This window comes from Cherax quadricarinatus, chromosome 38, assembly GCF_038502225.1.
Source record: "Cherax quadricarinatus isolate ZL_2023a chromosome 38, ASM3850222v1, whole genome shotgun sequence".
Lineage (NCBI taxonomy): Eukaryota > Metazoa > Arthropoda > Malacostraca > Decapoda > Parastacidae > Cherax > Cherax quadricarinatus.
The window spans coordinates 21,540,451-21,552,824 of record NC_091329.1 but is presented as its reverse complement, the minus strand read 5'-3'; positions in this window follow the sequence as shown (position 1 = coordinate 21,552,824).

Genomic DNA, 12,374 nt, shown 5'->3' with positions numbered 1-12,374 from the left:
GCCTGCCGGTTTCCCTGAACCCCTTCATAAATGTTGCTTTGCTCACACTCCAACAGCACGTCAAGTATTAAAAACCATTTGTCTCCATTCACTCCTATCAAACACGCTCACGCATGCCTGCTGGAAGTCCAAGCATCTCGCACACAAAACCTCCTTTACTCCCTCCCTCCAACCTTTCATAGACCGACCCCTACCCCGCCTTCCTTCCACTACAGACTGATACATTCTTGAAGTCACTCTATTTCGCTCCATTCTCTCTACATGTCCGAACCACCTCAAGAACCCTTCCTCAGCCCTCTGGACAACAGTTTTGGTAATCCCGCACCTCCTCCTAACTTCCAAACTATGAATTCTCTGCATTATATTCACACCACACATTGCCCTCAGACATGACATCTCCACTGCCTCCAGCCTTCTCCTCGCTGCAACATTCATCACCCATGCTTCACACCCATATAAGAGGGTTGGTAAAACTATACTCTCATACATTCCCCTCTTTGCCTCCAAGGACAAAGTTCTTTGTCTCCACAGACTCCTAAGTGCACCACTCACCCTTTTCCCCTCATCAATTCTATGATTCATAGACCCATCCGCTGACACGTCCACTCCCAAATATCTGAATACATTCACCTCCTCCATACTCTCTCCCTCCAATCTGATATCCAATTTTTCATCACCTAATCTTTTTATTATCCTCATAACCTTACTCTTTCCTGTATTCACTTTCAATTTTCTTCTTTTGCACACCCTACCAAATTCATCCACCAATCTCTGCAACTTCTCTTCAGAATCTCCCAAGAGCACAGTGTCATCAGCAAAGAGCAACTGTGACAACTCCCACTTTGTGTGTGATTCTTTATCTTTTAACTCCACGCCTCTTGCCAAGACCCTCGCATTTACTTCTCTTACAGCCCCATCTATAAATATATTAAACAACCACAGTGACATCACACATCCTTGTCTAAGGCCTACTTTTACTGGGAAATAATTTCCCTCTTCCCTATGTACTCTAACTTGAGCCTCACTATCCTCGTAAAAACTCTTCACTGCTTTCAGTAACCTACCTCCTACACCATACACCTGCAACATCTGCCACATTGCCCCCCTATCCACCCTGTCATACGCCTTTTCCAAATCCATAAATGCCACAAAGACCTCTTTAGCCTTATCTAAATACTGTTCACTTATATGTTTCACTGTAAACACCTGGTCCACACACCCCCTACCTTTCCTAAAGCCTCCTTGTTCATCTGCTATCCTATTCTCCGTCTTACTCTTAATTCTTTCAATAAAAACTCTAACATACACTTTACCAGGTATACTCAACAGACTTATCCTCCTATAATTTTTGCACTCTCTTTTGTCCCCTTTGCCTTTAAACAAAGGAACTATGCATGCTCTCTGCCAATCCCTAGGTACCTTACCCTCTTCCATACATTTATTAAATAATTGCACCAAACATTCCAAAACTATATCCCCACCTGCTTTTAACATTTATATCTTTATCTTATCTATCCCGGCTGCCTTACCCCCTTTCATTTTACCTACTGCCTCACGAACTTCTCCCACATTCATAACTGGCTCTTCCTCACTCCTACAAGATGTTGTTCCTCCTTGCCCTATACACGAAATCACAGCTTCCCTATCTTCATCAACATTTAACAATTCCTCAAAATATTCCCTCCATCTTCCCAATACCTCTAACTCTCCATTTAATAACTCTCCTCTCCTATTTTTAAGTGACAAATCCATTTGTTCTCTAGGCTTCCTTAACTTGTTAATCTCACTCTAAAACTTTTTCTTATTTTCAACAAAATTTGTTGATAACATCTCACCCACTCTCTCATTTGCTCTCTTTTTACATTGCTTCACCACTCTCTTAACCTCTCTCTTTTTCTCCTAATACTCTTCCCTCCTTGCATCACTTCTACTTTGTAAAAACTTCTCATATGCTAACTTTTTCTCCCTTACTACTCTCTTTACATCATTCCACCAATCGCTCCTATATATATGTATATATATATATATATATATATATAAATATATATATATATATATAAATATATATATATATATATATATATATAGATATATATATATATATATATATATATATATATATATATATATATATGTATATATATATGTATATATATATATATATATATATATATATATATATATATATATATATATATATATATATATATATATATATATATATATATATATATATATTATATATATATATACATATACATATATATGCAAAACAACCACTCTGAAAGAATAGAGAAATTCCAAGCGCTTTCGTGACTACTCACATTATCAAGGAACTATGAAAGTGAAGCATCCAAGGAAGCTATATAAGGGGTCGGCCAGCACCTCACTATCAGATCCCACAACGGTTAAACACGTGACGCGCGGCGAGCCAACTTGGACAGGTCGAGATTTTTACCAGTTTGACCGTAATAAACTTTATCGCAAATTTTACAAGAAATCTTATAGACACATCCATCAGCATTTTGGGGGGAATTCTTAATCAAAAGTTTTTTTACTGTATCAAGATTTTTGAATACAACTTTAATATTAAAAGTCTTAAGAAGAGAAGGCATATCAACCAAGTTTTCATGGTAAGGGAGAACCAACATATTTTTAGTTGAATAAGGCTGGTTGCCCTTTTTTTTTTTTGATTATAAAAAGTGTTCCTAGCAACTTTAAAAGATTATTCAATTACATTTCTTGGGTATTTTAAATCATTACCTATTTCATAAATTTTGGATATTTCCTCATCTATGAACTCAGGACTACAAATTACGGTCAAACTGGTAACTACAAATTACGGTCAAACTGGTAAAAATCTCGAACTAAGATTAAAACAACATAAATATAGCATTAGAACTGGACAAGATTCCAATGCTCTATTTATTCATGTAAGAGATTTTAACCATCCAATTGATTTTCAAAAAGTTGAGAAAGTAGTATCAAGCAAGTCCATGGTCGACAGGAATATAATTGAATCTTGTTTCATAAAAAGCAGTTTTGACAATAATATGAATATTTCCTTTGGTTTATATAAATTAGATCCATTTATAATTAATAGAATTTGGGTAGAATTTAATAATACACTGGACAAATAAATAGCTTGGGGGTGAGTTTTGCAAAGGACCTGTCCAAGTTGGCTCGCCGCGCGTCACGTGTTTAACCGTTGTGGGATCTGATAGTGAGGTGCTGGCCGACCCCTTATATAGCTTCCTTGGATGCTTCACTTTCATAGTTCCTTGATAATGTGAGTAGTCACGAAAGCGCTTGGAATTTCTCTATTCTTTCAGAGTGGTTGTTTTGCATATTTTGAAATCACCTGTTTACTGTGATCTTATTGCATATACATATATATATGTATATGTCGAGCCGAATAGGCAGAACTTGCGATTTTGGCTTAAATAGCAACGCTCATCTTGCCATATAGGACAAGTGAAAATTTGTGTATGCAATAATTTCGCAGAAATCGTTCTGAACCTAACGAAAAATATATATTTCATTGTGTTTGTTTAGTATTAAATTACTGTAAACGTATTTAAAATATATTTAGTTGGGTTAGGCTAAAATAAATTGCACTTGTTATAATAAGGTTAGGTAAGTTTTCTAAGATTCTTTTGGTGCAAAATTAAATTTTTTCACATTAACATTAATGAAAAAAATATATCTTTAAACGTGTAAGAGAAAATTTTAGAAAGGACTTATTTTTAAATGAGTTTTTTGCTAACTGACCAGTTTTACATATTCGGCACCACATATGTATATATATATATATATATATATATATATATATATATATATATATATATATATATATATATATATATATATATACATATATATATGTATATGTCGAGCCGAATAGGCAGAACTTGCGATCTTGGCTTAAATAGCAACGCTCATCTTGCCATATAGGACAAGTGAAAATTTGTGTATGCAATAATTTCGCCAAAATCATTCTGAACCTAACAAAAAAAATATATTTCACTGTTTGTTTAGTATTAAATTATTGTAAACAAATCTAAAATATATTTATTTGGGTTAGGCTAAAATAAATTGTTCTTGTTATAATAAGGTTAGGTAAGTTTTCTAAGATTCTTTTGGAGCAAAATTATAATTTTTTACATCAACATTAATGAAAAAAATATATCTTTAAACGTATAAGAGAAAATTTCAGAAAGGACTTAATTTTAAATGAGTTCTTGCTAATTGACCAGTTTTACATATTCGGCACGACATATGTATATATATATATATATATATATATATATATATATATATATATATATATATATATATATATATATATATATATATATATATATATATATATATATATATATATATATATATATATATATATATATATATATATATATATATATATATATATATATGTATGTATGTATATATATGTCGTGCCGAATAGGCAGAACTTGCCATCTTGGCTTAAATAGCAAGGGTCATCTTGCCATATAGGACAAGTGAAAATTTGTGTATGCAATAATTTCGCCAAAATCATTCTGAGCCTAACGAAAAAAATATATTCCACTGTGTTTCTTTAGCATTAAATTACTGTAAACAAATCTAAAATATATTTCGCTGGCTTAGGCTAAAATAAATTGCTTTTGTTATAATAAGGTTAGGTAAGTTTTTTAAGATTCTTTTGGTGTAAAATTAAAATTTTTTACATTAACATTAATAAAAAATATATATCTTTAAACGTATAAGAGAAAATTTTAGAAAGGACTTAATTTTAAATGAGTTCTTGCTAATTGACCAGTTTTACATATTCGGTACGACATATTCGGTACGAATGGGGACAAAAGAGACTGTAAAAATTATAGAGCAATAAGTTTACTGAGTATACCAGGAAAAGTGTTCGGTGGGTTATAATTGAAAGAATTAGAGGTAAGACAGAATTGTAGGATTGCAGATGAGCAAGGAGGTTTCAGAGTGGGTAGGGGATGTGTAGATCAAGTGTTTACATTGAAGCATATATGTGAACAGTATTTAGATAAAGGTAGGGAAGTTTTTATTGCATTTATGGATTTAGAAAAGGCATATGATAGAGGAGCAATGTGGCAGATGTTGCAAGTATATGGAATAGGTGGTAAGTTATTAAATGCTGTAAAGAGTTTTTATGAGGATAGTGAGGCTCAGGTTAGGGTGTGTAGAAGAGAGGGAGAATACTTCCCGGTAAAAGTAGGTCTTAGACAGGGATGTGTAATGTCACCATGGTTGTTTAATATATTTATAGATGGGGTTGTAAAGGAAGTAAATGCTAGGGTGTTTGGGAGAGGGGTGGGATTAAATTATGGGGAATTAAATTCAAAATAGGAATTGACACAGTTAGTTTTTGCTGATGATACTGTGCTTATGGGAGATTCTAAAGAAAAATTGCAAAAGTTAGTGGATGAGTTTGTGAATGTGTGTAAAGGTAGAAAGTTGAAAGTGAACATAGAAACGAGTAAGGTGATGAGGGTATCAAATGATTTAGATAAAGAAAAATTGGATATCAAATTGGGGAGGAGGAGTATGGAAGAAGTGAATGTTTTCAGATACTTGGGATTTGACGTGTCGGCGGATGGATTTATGAAGGATGAGGTTAATCATAGAATTGATGAGGGAAAAAAGGTGAGTGGTGCATTGAGGTATATGTGGAGTCAAAAAACGTTATCTATGGAGGAAAAGAAGGGAATGTATGAAAGTATAGCAGTAACAACACTCTTATATGGGAGTGAAGCTTGGGTGGTAAAGGCAGCAGCGAGGAGACGGTTGGAGGCAGTGGAGATGTCCTGTTTAAGGGCAATGTGTGGTGTAAATATTATGCAGAAAATTCGGAGTGTGGAAATTAGGAAAAGGTGTGGAGTTAATAAGTATTAGTCAGAGGGCAGAAGAGGGGTTGTTGAGGTGGTTTGGTCATTTAGAGAGAATGGATCAAAGTAGAATGACATGGAAAGCATATAAATCTATAGGGGAAGGAAGGCGGGGTAGGGGTCGTAATCGAAAGGGTTGGAGAGAGGGGGTAAAGGAGGTTTTGTGGGCAAGGGGCTTGGACTTCCAGCAAGCGTGTGTGAGCGTGTTAGATAGGAGTGAATGGAGACGAATGGTACTTGGGACCTGATGATCTGTTGGAGTGTGAGCAGGGTAATATTTAGTGAAGGGATTCAGGGAAACTGGTTATTTTCATATAGTCGGACTTGAGTCCTGGAAATGGGAAGTACAATGCCTGCACTTTAAAGGAGGGGTTTGGGATATTGGCAGTTTGGAGGGATATGTTGTGTATCTTTATATGTGTATGCTTCTAAACTGTTGTATTCTGAGCACCTCTGCAAAAACAGTGATAATGTGTGAGTGTGGTGAAAGTGTTGAATGATGATGAAAGTATTTTCTTTTTGGGGATTTTCTTTCTTTTTTGGCTCACCCTGCCTCGGTGGGAGACGGCCGACTTGTTGAAAAAAAAAAAAAAAAAAAAAAAAAAAATATATATATATATATATATATATATATATATATATATATATATATATATGTATATATATATATGCAAAACAACCACTCTGAAAGAATAGAGAAATTCCAAGCGCTTTCGTGACTACTCACATTACCTTGAAATTTCTCTATTCTTTCAGAGTGGTTGTTTTGCATATTCTGAAATCACTTGTTTACTGTGATCTTATTGCATATATATATATATATATATATATATATATATATATATATATATATATATATATATATATATATATATTTATATATATTCATAACATTTTCAAAGCGTTAATAATGCTGTGAAAAGATCAACACTTATAGATATCCAAATAATCAGTGTATGTAGGCTGGACTCTTGAGTCTCGAAGTTCCAATTTTTGCAACTAGAAACCTAAGGCTGTATAATTATACAAGGTAAATTTTGTATGAATACGCTTGAAATATTTTCATAAAATAAATAAACACCTGAAAATCTCCCTTTATAATACATAGCTGTTACCTTCCAAGACTTGTAACAAGGCCCACAGTGAGAGTAAAAAATGTTATATGATATTTTCTTACCTTTATTAGAACCTTGTTAACTATCTTTAATATAATTTTGATTATCTTAAATATAATTTTATTAGCAACCATAAAATTGGCTGCTAATAGTGTTTGCAGCCTGGAACAATGACAATAAGAACACCACATATGCTGCTATGTATGATAATTCTATGTAACTGTATTTGTGTATACCTGAATAAACTTACTTACTTACTTACACATATTCTGGCTACACGGATACTATGCTACCCTGCAGAACAGTCTGTTATGCAGTTTTGTTGTCCATATATGTAAATGTCATCTTGTTGCCCTCAGTTGTTACCGATCTGGCAAAATTGTTGGCCTGGCTCACGAACTACTAAGGATTGGCTTAACCCGTGCTAGCTTAAATGTATAATTGAAAGTATTGGTATCAGTAGATTTATTAAAGAGAGTTGCAGTGACAGGAGATAGAATTAGGCGGCGCTCATATATATGAAGGGTGGTATATTTGCTTTATTACCTGTTTTCGTCTTTATTTCATTTAATATTGAAATTACATCAGTAAAATTAGTTGAAGACAGACGGTAGGAGCCTTGATAACTGTCAGAGGTAATCATGAACCTGGGCAATGGAGTATGAGATTTTGCTAGCTAGGCTGGTCACTATAGTTATTATTTTTATTTACTGTACCAGTTATTGGGAAGGGAGGTTCATTAGGTCTAGTCAGTATTATATCTTGGATAGAGTATTCTCCACGACTTTTTGTAACTCTTTGAACCTGTTGGCATAATACAGCTGTTTAGGTCTTGGTAGGGGGTTAGGTATATTGTTTTGCTAGTTGTTTGGAATTAAGCCATTGCATACTATTTTTCAATGGATCTAAGTATGCTGCTGGTCAGTCATAGGCTGTCTAGTAAGTAAGTAAGTAAGTAAGTAAATTTATTCAGGTATACACAATACATTGATTTTTTTTAAGGAAAGCTTGGGTATATGGGCGAATGCTCTGTTTATTGGTGAATTATCTCTGCCAGTCAACGTTATTTAATGTCATGATAAAAATTTTCACTAATACCTTATCGTTGAGTTTGAAGGAGATTTCATTAGTGTCGATTGACGATTTGGTAACGTTGGTGACTTGGAATGTTTAGTAACGATTAGTCGTATTGTCATTGATTATGTCCAGTTTTAGAGGAGCTGTTATATTTGTTCATATGTGGTCAGGTGATAATATTAAACAATTTATATATTCTGTGTTGTAAACCTGTGAGTCTTCTGCCTCAACCATATTGATGTCTCCGGCAATTATGTGATGCTCATTTTTTTTCGTTTATGATTTGGTCTTTAATATAATTGTACAAAGCCTTTTATACACTCTAAATTTAAAAATAAAATAAGTAAAAAATGGTAAATAAAATGATAATGCAAGGTTTCTAATGAATGAAAAGATATGGGAGTAATGGTGTAAGTATATGGAGAAAAGCAGACGGTGTATAGGAGTAAATAATACAAAAAACTGGGCTTAGTTTTTATTTGTAAATCATTGGAATTTCATTTTGAGAATATCATACTTATGTAGTATAAGACTTCGTGCATTTTACCACAAAATATTATATACAGCTTTAGTTCCCATAATTATGGAAAAATACTGAGAAAATTAAGGTTGTGCAGCAGTGAGCGTCTAAGATGATACCCACGTTAAGGAGTAATGAAGCTTACATTCTTAGCTCTCAGCTATCTTACCTTAACAAGTAAATATACATTCTTAGCTCTCAGCTATCCTACCTTAACAAGTAAATATACATTCTTAGCTCTCAGCTATCTTATCTTAACAAGTAAATATGCATTCTTAGCTCTCAGCTATCCTACCTTAACAAGTAAATATACATTCTTAGCTCTCAGCTATCTTACTTTAACAAGAAAATATACATTCTTAGCTCAGTTATCTTACCTTAACAAGTAAATATACATTCTTAGCTCTCAGCTATCTTACTTTAACAAGAAAATATACATTCTTAGCTCAGTTATCTTACTTTAACAAGAAAATATACATTCTTAGCTCAGTTATCTTACTTTAACAAGAAAATATACATTCTTAGCTCAGTTATCTTACTTTAACAAGAAAATATACATTCTTAGCTCAGTTATCTTACCTTAACAAGAAAATATACATTCTTAGCTCTCAGTTATCTTACTTTAATAAGAAAATATACATTCTTAACTCAGTTATCTTACTTTAACAAGTAAATGTACATTCTTAGCTCTCAGTTATCTTACTTTAACAAGAAAATATACATTCTTAGCTCTCAGTTATCTTACTTTAACAAGAAAATATACATTCTTAGCTCTCAGTTATCTTACTTTAACAAGAAAATATACATTCTTAGCTCTCAGTTATCTTACTTTAACAAGAAAATATACATTCTTAGCTCAGTTATCTTACTTTAACAAGAAAATATACATTCTTAGCTCTCAGTTATCTTACTTTAACAAGAAAATGTACATTCTTAGCTCTCAGTTATCTTACTTTAACAAGAAAATATACATTCTGAGCTCTCAGTTATCTTACTTTTACAAGGAAATATGCATTCTTAGCTCTCAGTTATCTTACTTTAACAAGAAAATATACATTCTTAGCTCTCAGTTATCTTACTTTAACAAGAAAATATACATTCTTAGCTCTCAGTTATCTTACTTTAACAAGAAAATATACACTCTTAGCTCTCAGTTATCTTACTTTAACAAGAAAATATACATTCTTAGCTCTCAGTTATCTTACTTTAACAAGGAAATATACATTCTTAACTCTCAGTTATCTTACTTTAACAAGAAAATATACACTCTTAGCTCTCAGTTATCTTACTTTAACAAGAAAATATACATTCTTAGCTCTCAGTTATCTTACTTTAACAAGAAAATATACATTCTTATCTCTCAGTTATCTTACTTTAACAAGAAAACATACATTCTTAGCTCTCAGTTATCTTACTTTAACAAGAAAATATACACTCTTATCTCTCAGTTATCTTACTTTAACAAGAAAACATACATTCTTAGCTCTCAGTTATTTTACGTTAACAAGAAAATAAATTTTCGTACATAAGAGTACGGCTCAGAATCAGCCCTGAGTATATGGACAGACAAGAGTGTTGGTTACGCAAGATAAAGTTTTTATATGGAACACTTTACCACCAGTACAAGTGTACCTACGGAGGACGAGGCGGCCTGAGCCTGACGCAGCTCTGCTACAAATATAGTATAATAATAATAATATCTTTATTTTGTAGTGGAGGGAAGGCGGGGTAGAGGTCGGCCTAGGAAGGGTTGGAGGAAGGGGGTAAAGGAGGTTTTGTGTGCGAGGGGCTTTGACTTCCAGCAAGCATGCATGAGCTTATTTGATAGGAGCGAATGGAGACAAATGGCTTTTAATACTTGACGTGCTGTTGGAGTGTGAGCAAAGTAACACTGATGAAGAGATTCAGGGAAACCGGCAGTGCCGGACTTGAGTCCTGGAGATTTGAAGTACAGAGTCTACACTCTGAAGGAGGGGTGTTACTGTTGCACTTGTATAACTGTAGTGTAAAACACCCCTCTGGCAAGACTGATGGAGTGAATGATGATGAAAGTTTTTCTTTTTAGGGCCACCCTGCCTTGGTGGGAATCGGCCGATGTGTTAATAAAAAAATTATCTTTATTTACTTCAAGTACATGTACAAAGTATACAGGCCTAGCCGACATCAATGACATACTACTATTTAGAAAGCCCCTTGTTATGCTGAGTATTTCGAGCAAATTAGGTCAGTTTTGTCCTAGGATGCGACCCACACCGGTCGACTAGGAGGGCTGGAAAAATTGCAGAACGAAGCAATGAGAATGGTCTTAGGATGCCCACGCACTGCCAAAATTTTAAATATGCGGAAAGAACTTGATATTCCAAGCATCAGAGATCGTGTTACTGAAAGCAATGCCCTCATTGGGGTTAATATGCTTAGGCTAGCCCATTTAAACCACTGCACAGAAGCCCTCCAAACTTTCCTCAGCACTGGTGAACATCCTTCCAGATGGATCGAAAAAACTGGAATCGACCTCCGCATGAACCAGCTACATGATCTATGTCAAGTAAGACAACAGAGGCACTTCCCCGCTCCATGAGATATTACCCCATTCCAAACTTCCATTTCTCCATTTTCCCTCAAGACTCTTAAATCACAACCTCAGCTTCGTCTTGGAGCCAAACATGATGCCTTAAGCTGTATTGTTAACTTAGTCACACAGAACACTCTTTCACAAATTATTTACGTTGATGGTTCTGTTCACCAGTCCACTGGTGCATCTGGTAGTGCTGCTGTTGTCACACAGAGTGATGGCTTTCATAAAGAAATTGGAACACGCATCAATAACTGGGCCTCTACCCTTCAAACAGAACTGTTTGCCATATTCCTTGCACTCAAATGCGTCCATGTATCTAAGGTTGACACTTTAATTGTAACTGATTCTCTGTCATTCATAAATGCTCTCAACTCATTAAGTATAAATTGTGGCATGCTTGTGTCAGAAGCCAGACATAGGTATGGTAAGATTGTGGACAGTGGAGCCAGAGTGCACATGATGTGGATTCCATCTCACATTGGTCTCTAGAGGCATGATGGAACTGATGGATTGGCTAAGCTGTATGCTTTCAAAGATGGAGTAGATTACAATCTTGGCTTGTTAGTTAGCAGTTTGAGAACAATAATACGAAAATAACTTCAATCGAATTTTATTGACTTAAGACTCAGGGAGATTGACACAAGTCAGTCCATCTATCATCATTCTATCATGCAGGAGGAGCCACATGTCTATGGTGCATCCAACAAAATAAGCAGACTCCTGGATGTCACTACCGCCCGGCTCCGGCTGGGTTACAAGTATCTTTGGCAGGTTAAATCACCACCACCAGATGTAGACCAAACGAAATGTAAACTTTGCCAGATGGACTTTTGTCACACCCTGCGTCAGTATGTACTGGAGTGTGATCAAATTAATGAATTTAGAGACAACTCACTCAGAAATGTTCAAGAAATGGCAAAGTATTTTATCCAGAGTGGTATATTACAGATCATTGTGCAGAAATACCCTAACTTTGCTCACTGTAAATAAAGCGTTACCACGTGTGTGTGTGTGTGTGTGTGTGTGTGTGTGTGTGTGTGTGTGTGTGTGTGTGTGTGTGTGTGTGTGTGTGTGTGTGTGTGTGTGTGTGTGTGTGTGCGTGCGTATGCGTGTGTGTGCATGTGTGTGCGTATATGTTTGTATGCTCGTGTGCGTGTGTCTGCTTGCAC